This window comes from Pezoporus occidentalis, unplaced genomic scaffold (assembly GCF_034315485.1).
Source record: "Pezoporus occidentalis ecotype Australia unplaced genomic scaffold, CSIRO_AGI_Poc_V1 ctg63, whole genome shotgun sequence".
In the NCBI taxonomy this organism is placed as follows: Eukaryota; Metazoa; Chordata; class Aves; order Psittaciformes; family Psittacidae; genus Pezoporus; species Pezoporus occidentalis.
In genome coordinates, this window is record NW_026915977.1 from 3,827,544 (window position 1) to 3,839,302 (window position 11,759).

The window sequence follows — 11,759 nt, forward strand, 5'->3', positions numbered from 1 at the left end:
TGTGTCTCCCTCCATCCCCCAAAAGCCATCATCTCTTTCCCACAACAGCAATGCTCTGGCCAAGGCCCTCAGCAAAGCCTGGGGCTTGATGTGGCTGTGGTGGGGTTTCACCCTCTCTCGTGCATGAAGGAGTTAACGTGCCAAAAACCCCACATCCTCCTCAGAGGGGTTTCCAGGGATGTGGACCAAATCCTATTTCAGCAACGCTTACCTGGGGAGCAGTGGGGAGGGCAGCCATGCAGCAAACCTCAGTGGTTTGTTACTTGATTTGTTCCCCGGCAGCAGAGAGCTGATGGTGGAGCAGCCCAAGAGCAGCTGGAGAAATACCTTGAAGCCTGGGAGCTGCTTTTCTGCTCTAAATACCATAATGGGGGCCTTGGAGATGGCACCTCTGGGAGCACATCACTCCCCTTGAGCCAGGATGCTGCAGAGAGCAAGGGACTATCTCGTTATACTCAGGACCACCCTTTTGCCTTAATTTTGGAGGGCTCTGGACCATCAGCTTTATGGTTCTGGCTGTCCCCCTGCAGCTCCTGGCATGCCTGCGGTGCAGCCAGCCTCATCGGGGAGCCACGTCTCACCCCAGGAGAAAAGGAAGAAAATTAAAATGAGACTGACGGGCCCAAGCAGAGGAAGGGGAGGGCAAAAGCATCCATTTGCTGTATCCAGAACCCGGAGAGAGCGGCCGACGTCCTGCACGTGTGGAAATCACCCCAGCAAGGATGTGTCTGCTGGGCTGTCAGAGAGAGGTATTGGGAGGGATTGTTTTGTGCAGGCTAATAGAGACCTAGAGGGATAATTGGCATGAGTGCAGGCATGACACAGCCCTCTTCCGGAGAAAGGAGCCCTCCTAATGGGAGCCAGGTGGCAATGCCCCTCCAGCCCTGACCCTGGGTCTCTCTGGAGCAGAGCTGCGAGCACGACCCTGTCTGCGGGATGAAAGCAGCCGTCCCTCGCCCCCATGTCACCCATCGAGTGCAAACAGGTGTGGGGTACTGCATCCCACCCGAGCGCACACTCCGGCCAGGCCAGGCTCTGGCACGAGGAGCAGCTGTGTCCCCAGGCCATGGCACGTTTCCTAATGGACTGCAGGACAAGCAAAACTGCCAACGGGTCACAGCCAGAGAATGGCTGAACAGCTCTGCTGGAATGTCAAGGATGGAGGGGACAGATGGTCTGTGTCTGTCAGGGAATAGAGAAGTCCTTGGGCTTCTCCCCCTGTGCTGCCCATGGGGATTCTGCTTTCTTCTCAAGGGCAGCTGCCGGGAGCAGCAGGTGATGGGATCTGGGGATGAGCCACCCACTACGGCCACTGCCACCTCCTCCTTGGTGCCAGCTGCACCAGCCTTGCAGCATCCCAAACCACTGCAGCCAGAGGGGTCTTTTGTTTGGGAAGGGAGGATCTGGGGATTGGGCTCAATGTCTGGACAGCAGGGCCAACCCCACTGGTGAGGCTACTCGGGAGTTCCACCGTTCCACCCTGGCACCGAAGCCCATGAGATAGCACCAACCCAGACCCTGTTCTGCTCCCCAGCCCTGGGAGCAGAGGGTGACTAGAAAGCACATTTTTTTTTTTTAGCTGCTATTTCTGGAGACACAGTGATCCAAGAATAGAGTTTATGCATAAAATTGGACTCCTCAGTCAGGGTATATAACACCAGCACAGCAACCGGCCCCATAAATCATGCCTCATAAATCTCTGATAATGCATAACCTGCATGTTGGCTGCAGATCAGCTCCAGGTAACTCGGCTTGGAAAGGAATGAAACTTGGCAGCAACGTAGAAATCAGAGACAGGACAGACCTCTCCAGCCCAGCCTTCCAGCCCTCAGCATGCCCTGCGCAGCAGCATCCCAGCCTCAGTGCTGCTCTCCTCTGTGCTACCCCTGTGCAGCTTTCCAGGAGGGGGACAGCAGAAGGGGTGAACAACCACAGACCGCATGGGCTCAGGATGCAGAGGCCAGTGAGCACCCAAAAGCACCATCACTTGCCCTTTATGCCCATGAAGTAACTCTCAATTTCCAACTGCATGCCCCTCCTCTTCCTTTTGTCCCACAGATTTTAATCCCAACCTGGCTGCCTTGAGCAGACACCCACTTGCACCCCATCCTCCTCAAGTCCTCCAGCTCTCATCTGGAGGGAGACATCACCATCCCTCCTTGCTCCACACAAGACTTGGAACTTTTCCCACATCCATCAAAGCAGCCCTCACTGACCAATGAACCAGACAGTGGGTACATGAAGGCCAGGAGAAGGTTGATGAAGGGTCATGTTTTACTATGTCCAAGCACCGCCTGGAAAAGCCAGGTAGGGCAGGATGGTCTCACGCAGCAGGCTCATGTCTTTGTGAGGATGCCAGCAGCCAGCAACAGCAGGTCAGTGCCTGCAGATACAATGCCACAAGAAACAAGAAAGAGGTGTGTTTCTGGGCAGAAAAGGTACTTTTATAGTCCTCCACCCTGGACCACCATTGCTGGCTGGTGAGCAAGACAGCCCTGTGTCAAGTGAGTCTTTGGATGTTCAGTTAAAGCATCCAAATACAGCAGTTTTTATCCAAAGCTTCTCCTAAGCCCATTTAAGCTTCCCAGTTGAGCTAGAAATCTGTGAGATTCCCATTACACCAGATTCCCATGAGTGTACTCTCCCCCACAGGCATTTCCAGTTCTGCTCGTGCATCCACACTGCCTACTGTTCAGAAAATAAAGAAGCCAGTTTATCCCTCTATTTGGAAAAAAACAAGACTCCTCTCCTGTCTGCTTCTCTTAGGGGTATAAAAAGAGCATCTCTGCTTTGATGCACCCTCCCCTGTGGTCCAGTGCCACGTATGGGCAGGTTTCCTGCCAGGACCTGCCCAGAGCTGCTCCAACATAAGGGCGCAAGGCGTGCAGGATGGGGAGGATTTGCATAAGCACCAGTTGTTATTTAAGCTGTTTTCAGTAGCTCAGCAGAGCACTTGCACTTCCCAGTCCAAAGCACCCTCCTCACACAGCAGCACAAGGAAGGGCATCACCTTTCTCCAGCCCAGGCTGTTTAACAAATATCTCTGAAAAATGAATGCACCTCTCACCACCTGCGATATATGGGAGTTGGTTACCAGTTCCTCTTGGTGGATCTCATCCTGTCCAAATCAAGCCTAACATCCCACCAGCCGTAATGAGGAAGAGGATCCCAGAGGTACACAAGCAGGGCCTCACCTTCTTATCCATGAAGGGGCAGAAGCCAGCCCCAGATCCGTTGGATAGCAGGAATCATCCCTGAAGAGCGGTGTAACACAAAGCAAAGGTTATCAGCGGCCCATGAATCCCTGAAGTGCCGTGACGCTGGGGAGCAGAGCTCACAGCACAGAAAATCGAGACGAAATTTCCTTGCCCTGCTGCCTTGCACCTATTTGTTGTGTTTTATAATATGAGGTTAGACTGTTTCCACCCTGGTTTCCCAAAGATATCACATTAACATCAGTCACGTCGCAGCAGGGATAAGGGGAGAAGCGTGGACGGCAAGGGGCTCAACAGGAGCTTCCCGAAGCCAGAACGCCTGCATGCAGGCAGTGTGGTTGCACAGGCAGGGCTGCTGGCACCACCACCAGCACTGTTACTCGGGGCCCTGGAGCAGAAGGATTGTGCCAACCAGGCATCACTTTAGATACAACATGGTGCAGCCAGCATGGCAAGTGTCCTAGGACGGGAACCTGCCACCAGCAGCACTGGAGGAGGTGTTTTTTATTCTTCCATCAAGCAAATAAATGCACACTGGGAGTACAAAAACTGTAGCTCCGTTGCCAGATGTGCCCCATTGCTGTTATCATGGAATATTAATCAGAAAGGCCTGTGTGTAATTTTGGAGTTTTGATTAGAGAAATCTCCCTTACAATAATAATCACGCTGGGGCCTGTATAAATACCAACGGCTCCAGGTTTGTTGGCTGGATAAAGTGGCATGTTGATTGCTCGGCTCGCCTGTTCATCAATCATTCAGTGTTGCCCCCACGTTAGCCGTCCTCCTGGAAAGCCCCCTTCTTCCCGGCTCCCCCGATGCCTGTCCTTTCATTAATAGACTCTTTCCTCCTCCCCTTCCACCTTGTCCCCACTGCCGTCCCCTGCGCTCGCTCCCGGCCCCCTTCCTCCTCGCCTGCTCCCTGATCCCTGCATTCATCTCAGATTATATAAAGTTTGGCTGCCTTGAGTAAAATAAATTGCAGGCTTTTGAAGGGCTGGGGCTCTGTATATTTTTACGGTTAATGAATCTTCCTGTTTGAGTTTGGAAGATGGGAGCTTTGCTTTCCAGCTGCCATGTACAGCTCTGGCCGATTAAATTAATGGGGGCTGGAAACATCACCCCAGTGTGGGAGAGCATCGGGTGGGATAGAGTTGGGTGGGAGAGCATTGGGTGCATCCTCTGTCTTCCTCCCTGCCAACCCCTGGACAGGTATCCCCCCAGCAGTAGCCACAGCAAACTATCACCCCAACTTGCGTCAGGATAAAATGAGATCAGCCAAGAAAAGGGGTGGGGAAGTTGTGAGAGCAGCATCATTCACAGTAATGCTGCACAGGTGGGCAGCCCCCTGGGGTGCTCTGCATGGGGTGCAGTGGGTCCTACTGTGCAGCTGCTGACTCGACACCACTTGGGCACAAACTGCTCTTTTTCTCTCATCCAAAGCCCTGAAGAGGAAGCATACAGCCTGCCCCAGCCCTCAGGGCCACGAGGGAGAGGTTTTGCCAGGAGGAAAAGTGAGCTCTGGGCAAATAACTGGCAGCAAGTCTTGTGCGTGCTGGGTTTTTCCTCCTCGTCCTGAGCCGCCTATGGGCAAACTGTTACAGCCCCTAATTTATTCATCATTGCAACTGATTCATCATCTACTTTTTATGTCTGGTTTCTTGGCCTGTAGATTATCCGCCAGCAGTTTGTTGAGCATATTTGACATGTGAAACTCAAGCTGTGTTTACTTGTAGTTCATGTACCATGGCGTTTGGATTGGCCGCCTGCCATCAGCCACGTGGTGCCTGCGCTGTGCCCGGGTTGGCGGAGCGCAGCACGGCGTGGATGCTCACACGCACCAGCTCAGCCTTTCCCCAGCTCCAGACATTTCCCGCTGTTGGTACCATTCGCCTCGCTCCTCCCGGCTCTCCTCTGAGTCAGGCGCTCTGCACAGCAAGCAAGGAAACTGTATTTCTGTGAACATTCAAATACATGAAATCCCATAAAACCTGGGGGCAGAGCTGGAAGAGGAGCCGGGAAGGACTTGCCAACCCTGCACACTGGAATAGCTTTCTTCATCCAAATTTTCCAAGCTATACTGAGCACAAGGGAGTCTCCGAACTTGAATTTCCACTCTCGCTGCATACCCATGACCTCAAGTAAAATAAAGGAAACTTTCCCCAGTCCTGGGTCCCAAGAAGAGCCTGAGGGGTGCCTTGCCCTGATTGTGAACCCATTAGTGAATCAACGGCTGGGGAAGCAGCGGGACCCCAGCCCTCGCCGAGGCTGACCCAGGCAGGGGAAGGCAGCTTGGTCTCTGCAAACAGTGGTGTCACACCATGGTGACAATAACCCCATTAACGTGCACTCACATCACAGACATGCACACGCTGGGGAAGAAGCAAAAAAAAAAGAGCCCTTTTTGTCTGATAGGCTTCAAAAATATGTATTTGATTTTCAGATGTTAGGCTAGAATTGCATCCAGATGGACTTGGGGTCACACTCCCTGACACTGGCTTCCCATTACACTGATATTCAATGCAGATATGTTTTATACAGATAGCTTACAAATATAGCACAGTGTTGTTTCGGGTGAGTTTTTTTAAGCTATTTCCCCTGCCGGTCCCTGTGGTGCTGCGGTTCCCATGCCTCCGGTTCCCCATCTCTGCGAGTTCAGGGTTCCTGCCTGGCCCTGAATCCATCCCACTAGGACAAGGGCGTTTAGGAACAATTCCCTTCATCTTCCAGGTGGATTCCACTCCGTCACACCAGAGATGGGATGTAATTTTCAGAGGCGAAGCAAACTCCCCCAGCCACTGCCATCATCCATCCGTTTTCCTGAGAGGCAAACAAATGCAAACAAAACCAAAGCAGAATAAAAAGCAGCATTTAATAATATGGCAAGATTTGTGGGGCTTAATGTATAGTATTAGATGTGGCAATAAAAATATACAGGTATTAATTGTGTCATTCAGGCACTGACGGCCTCAGGCAATTTCAAGCTTTGCTCTTCTGTTTTATGGTGTCACCAAGATCCGTTGATGGAATTACTGCCACATTATGGTACAAATAGCAATAATAACAATAACAGTAATAATATATTTTGCTGCCTACTGACTCTCCCAGGGTATTTTGCAATTAGATACTTGGAGAAGGCACAGCAAATAACTGTCTCTTCAGCCTGGTTTACTCTTAGCACTGGGTCCTCAGCACAGCAAGCATGTCAGATTTGGCCTTATCCTCTCTATTTCCATGACCCGCCTTTCCAGGAGCCTCGTGGGACACTGTGGAAGGGAGTGCACAAGGCCAGGTTTCTATTGTCCCTGCAGGAGGTGTCTCATGCTGATCCCCATTGCCATGAGAGCCGCAGCTGTGGTGAAAGGGATGCTGTGCATCCTACAGCACCCGACACATCTCCTTCGGCTGGGGAGGAGCAGATGCAGTGGGGGCGGGAGCAGCTCAGGCGGTTATTTACAGCCCATAACTTTGCTCGGTGAAGTTTGCTTCTTTTTTCTGGTTGTTGAATTATCTGGGAAAGGATCACTGTTTTCTCAAATGTATTCATTATCCGAAATTATTTGGGGCCTAACATAGGGGGATCTTTCCACTGACTTAGCTGGGTTTTGGATTAGGCCTTTAATGAATAATTTCTGCAAATAATTCTTGGCCTGTGTCTTGTTCACAGGCAGTTTACTGCAAGAATTCAAAAGTCAAGCTGCTTTATTAGCCATATAGGTCATATGGGATTATTTCCGTTCCCTGAGTAGATGTCTCTTAGCACTAGGTCTTCAGTGCACACATTCTGTATTAATTCAAAATTTGCTTTCTATGAATATTTTACAAGAGTGCCTTGAAATTCACTGTTTCCATGGACATTCCTCCTTGTAACTCATTCTGTTTGCTTGAATATTAACTGAAGGCAAACAGAGCAGGGGCGTGCAGGGAGTCTAGCTGAGCACACTGCAGGAACGGGCACGGAGGCTGGGGGGAAATTCCACTGAGGAGCACTTCACAAATGTCAATGCAGATAAAAATGAATAACTGTGCCCACTTCACCAGGCCCTTCCCTCTGCTCCCTCCTCCCTCTGTGACCCACCAGCTGCTGGCATTCACTCAGAAGAAAGGAAAGCACTTTATTTTCACCTGGTAATCTGGGCTGTTCTTCCTTGCAATGCATCCCCTCACCCCACATGCCCCAGGGGGGATGGCTGGGGTGACCTGCTGAGAACTGCTGTCAGCAGAGCCCCAGGCAGGATGGTGATTGCCACCAACTACGAGTTGCCCAAAGCAGTGGTAGATGTCCCATTCTGGGAAATGTTCAAGGTCAGGCTGGACAGGGCTCTGAGCAACTTGATCTAGTTGAAGATGTCCCTGCTTGTTGCATGGTGGTTGGGCTAGATGACCTTTGAAGGTCATTTCCAATCCAAACCTGTGATTCCATGATTTTATGATTCTATGGTGCATTACTGGGAGGCAGCAGGGAGAGGAACCCCTGCCAAAGCTGTTGACTCTCCTGCCTCTCATTTGAGCTGTTTCTGCAGTCCCAAAAGCAGCATTCCAGGATCTGAGTCCCTGCACCAAGCACTGGTCGTGGAAGACCAGCAGGAATGGAGTCTGCTGGTGCAGGCTGGAGGGAACAGTTAGGACTTCACCCAGGCAGGTTTGTTCTGCTCCAGATCTGGAGGCAAGAAGAGTCTCTGGAGCATCACACTGTGGGACCAGAAGGTTTTCACTGTCCCTTCCTCTCCTCTGAGGGTCAAGTTCAGCTCTAAGTCAGAGCAAGGGAAACCAGAACACCCCAGCTGACCCCAGCTCCTTCAGTGCCTATTTCCACTAGTGCATACAAAGCAGAATCTGGCCCGCAGCTTCCAAGCTGTCAAATCCATCACCTTCCCAAGAAGCCCAGAGAAGAAAGCACATGTTTCCTGGCTGTCATGCAGCAAGGAGCTGAGTAACGGGGCGGACTCTGCCTGGTGAAATGTGCATTGCATTTGGGCTGAGATTCTAATAGATTCTGATGCAGATTTTTTTCCTGATTTGTACCAGGCCATCTGGATTTGTTTCTGTGAGATGCTGGTTTAATACACTTAAAATTTCCCATTGAGTCTCATGCACCAAAGAGAGGGGGAGGGGGGGGCAAATGAAAAGCAAATTTAATAACAGAAAGACCTGAAATCTATTAAATATACATTAAAATGCATTTGGTTTCCCAGTGGGTGCAAAGTGCCATAACGTTTTACTGGGTTTATGACGCTGGCAGAGGCTCTGAATGAAAATGGAGGAGAGAGTCCAGGGTCCCAGCTCAGTAGTTCACGGTGGAGAGAAAGAGTCGTCTGCAGTTTGCTAACGCAGCAAAAACAGAAAAGGCTTCTCGGGTAGATCCACAGAGAGCGCATTTCACATGTGTTTCCGTTAAGGATGCTCACAAAACCTGAACAGCAAGAGACATTCAGGTTCTCAAATTATTTGGGACTCTCGTTTTCCTTCTCGTGCTTCGATTTTGGCAGGGCCCCTTCACCCAGCCTCCTCTGGCTCCTTCCTGCTTCGCGGCTCCTCCACAGCCCACAGATATGGCAAAAGTGCCATATCCAGAGGCTCAGGCTGTCTCATCCCTACCACGAGCAGGGAGCAGGCTGGGTCCGGCAGCACAGGGCAGGAAACCAAGCCTGGTCCCACTCTGTAACACAGAGCAAAGAGCATGTGGCATCCCTGCAAAGCGTTATCTCAAGCCCTAGGAGTGTTGCAGCTAGGTGCAGCAACTTGCATTTTCAGCGGATGAAATCCCCCCGTGCATTGCAGCAGGGAAAGCAATGAGCTGTCCTGTGCAGTTGATGCCCATAGGTCCTGTCCCTGCAGCTCCCTGCTTCCCAGCACCCGGCCATCCTCATCCACGGGTCTGTGGCCAGTCACTGCCAGTTTATCTGGACCTGCTGTTCTGGCCACTCTGCATCCCACCCTGTGCTGCAGCTCACTGGCCAGGACCAGCTCAGGGGTTTAATTCCTCCCTCCACTGATCCAGGCTCTGGTTCTTTCATGCAGAGAGCACCAGTCCTCACTAAAGCAGACTCCTGCCACAGGGCTGATATAAACCTCTGGGTCGTTCCAGACAAGACGAGGGGGATGTCCCAGGTGAACAGCCTTCCCCTTAGCAAAGACCATAGAGTTATTTGTGTGCAGATTCAGCCCCTCTGCATTCCAAGCGGAGGGAATTTTTGCATCAAGCAGAAAAGGCTTTTCTTGGCATAATTCTGCTTTTCTCAGTCTGGTCCCACTCTGCACATGGTGGAGCACGTCATGAGAAAGTAACAGGAGGAAATACATGCACCCGTAACCACCAAGGGCTTCAAAAAGAGGTTTTGTTTGCATTTATCCAAGGCTCTGGCTGTTCCCTCTTTGATGTAGAGCAGTTCATGGGCCCAGAGACCAATTCTGCTCTGCAGCAGTTTACGCACATGACCAATGCAATGCGTGCATGTGTGCACATGTGTGTTCACACACGTATGCACATGAGCGGTACCCGCAGCAGGGGATGGGCAGAGATGGATGGGTGGTGGGAATGCAGAAGAGTTGTTGCATGCATGTGGAGTGTGCATGGGCAGGTGCTGGGGGTGGATTTGGGGGTGGGCTGTGGGGATCTCGGGACTCCCATCTTTAGGGCTCCGGCTGGGCTGCATGATCCCGCAGCCCGTGCAGGGAGGCAGTGTGCAGCACAGCATGGCACGGCTTGGCATGGCTCGGCACGGCGTGGTGCGGCTGTGTGTGTTCCTGCACACCCCATGTCAGCACCAGCATGCAGCTCCGCTCCCCGCCAAGCCGGCAGCAGATGTTAGGGCAGAGAGATCCAGCACCCGGCCAAATTTCCATGCTGGGAGGGAGGCTCCTTCCTCTGCCAAAGTCAGGACGAAGCTCCCCCCAAGATAGTGTTAGCCAGCAATATGGAGATAATGGGAAGATGTTAAGGCAACACAGCTGGCAACCATCAGCACACTGCTCTGTGCCGGCTGCTGCAGCCCAGCGCTCCATTGTTCTGAAGGGAAGAGAAATACCGACCTCTGGCCGGTGTTAGAGCCAAGCCTGCTCGGTGGGTAAGGAACAGGAAGAGGATGGGCTTCGAAAAGGAGACCAAAACACAGCCTGGATGGGTCACAGATGATTAATCTCACAGGGAGCCACTCTCTCAGCTCCAACAGCTACAAGAGTCCCAGCACTAATGAGCCAGTGGGTGAATCCCACCACACTGACTTTTAATGACAAGCCAGACAACAGCCAGCCCTTCCACTCCCCCTCACTGTTCCCACAGCCATCCCTACCAAACCTTGCCAAGCTGTGCTTAGCCCTTAGATATCCAGCCTCGTTTCAGCACTAAACTTGAGAAATTAGGTGAAAAAGAACAGAGATAGGAGGGAGTTACAGGGGTGGACATGGGTGGCTGTGTTCTCTCTCTCCTTTTCCCCTCTTGGTCAGCTCTGCATGCAGGCAAGCCCCAAGCAGAGCTGGTGGTAGCTCTGTCCCGAGCATCCCTACCTTTTGCTCAGTAGACCCAGAAAAGGTCCCGCAGACCCATCAGGTGCACGAGCACCCACTGACAAGCTGCCGTGTTCTGTTCATGTACTGGACCACCCCAGAGCCTGCACCCAAGAGGACAGAGCTCGGCTCTCACTCCCTGCACCCTGGTAGATGACAATGCTGAGCAGCAGTGCGGCCCAAGCAGCAGGCACACGGGCTCAGGAGATGAGTGCCATCCTTGGCTGCATCCACAAAGGAGGAGGGAGAAGCGTTGTTACCCAGCCACATGGCACAGGGAGCCTGCTGCAAGGATGCTGCCTTCAGTGCTCTCGTCTGTGCTTCCAACCAGAGCAGGAGAACTTGGAATGGGTTCAAAAAAGAGCTGGGAGTGAGTCAAGGCAGTGGAAAATATGCATTACAGTGACAGAGTGAAGAAGCTCCGGCTGTTTGGTTTATTGAGGAGACCAAGAGGTGGCTTGCTCACGGTCTACAAGCATATGCATGGGGAAGAGATTTCTGATAGCAGACGGCTCTTTAATCTAGCAGGAAAAGGCATTACAACATCCCTAGTTGGAAGCCGAAACAAGACAAATCCAGATTAGAAATAAGAAGGACATTTTTAGCAGTCAGAGCAATTAAGCATTGGAACGAATCCCCAGGGACAGAGTGGGATCTCCATCACTCAAAGTCTTTTAATGGAGACCGAGTATCTTTCTTAAAAATATGTTTCATCTTGAGCATAAGCAATGAGTTTTCTGCCAAGGCAGCGGGCTGTGGAATGCAGGAGGTCATCCTGGCTGGTCACAGTGGTCCCTTCTGGCCTGAAAACCCATCAGTTGTGCTATAATCTTCTGAAATGGGCAAAAAATAATCCAGGACCAAGCTGGTGCATTTATTGCCCTGTGCACTGGGTTTTCCATGCAAAAACTCAGAGATGGAGCCCAGCTCTGCTGCCCAAGGTAGAGCTGCCTGCATTGGGAAGGTGAGGAAAAACCAGGGCTGGAGCAACTGGTGCTCCTGGCTGGTGCAATGCTCCTGGATCCATTTTTAATGATTATT

General features: G+C 51.7%; 1 long non-coding RNA gene across 1 annotated transcript; it reads right to left on the reverse strand.

Moving 5' to 3' along the window:
• Window positions 1-5,624: 5,624 nt before the first annotated feature.
• On the reverse strand, window positions 5,625-10,865 carry LOC134174757 (uncharacterized). Its single transcript, XR_009968764.1, has 2 exons — window positions 10,719-10,865; window positions 5,625-6,032 (listed from the first exon to the last, which is right to left on the reverse strand). It is a non-coding gene; the product is annotated as an uncharacterized LOC134174757 (long non-coding RNA).
• Between the last annotated feature and the right edge of the window lie 894 nt (window positions 10,866-11,759).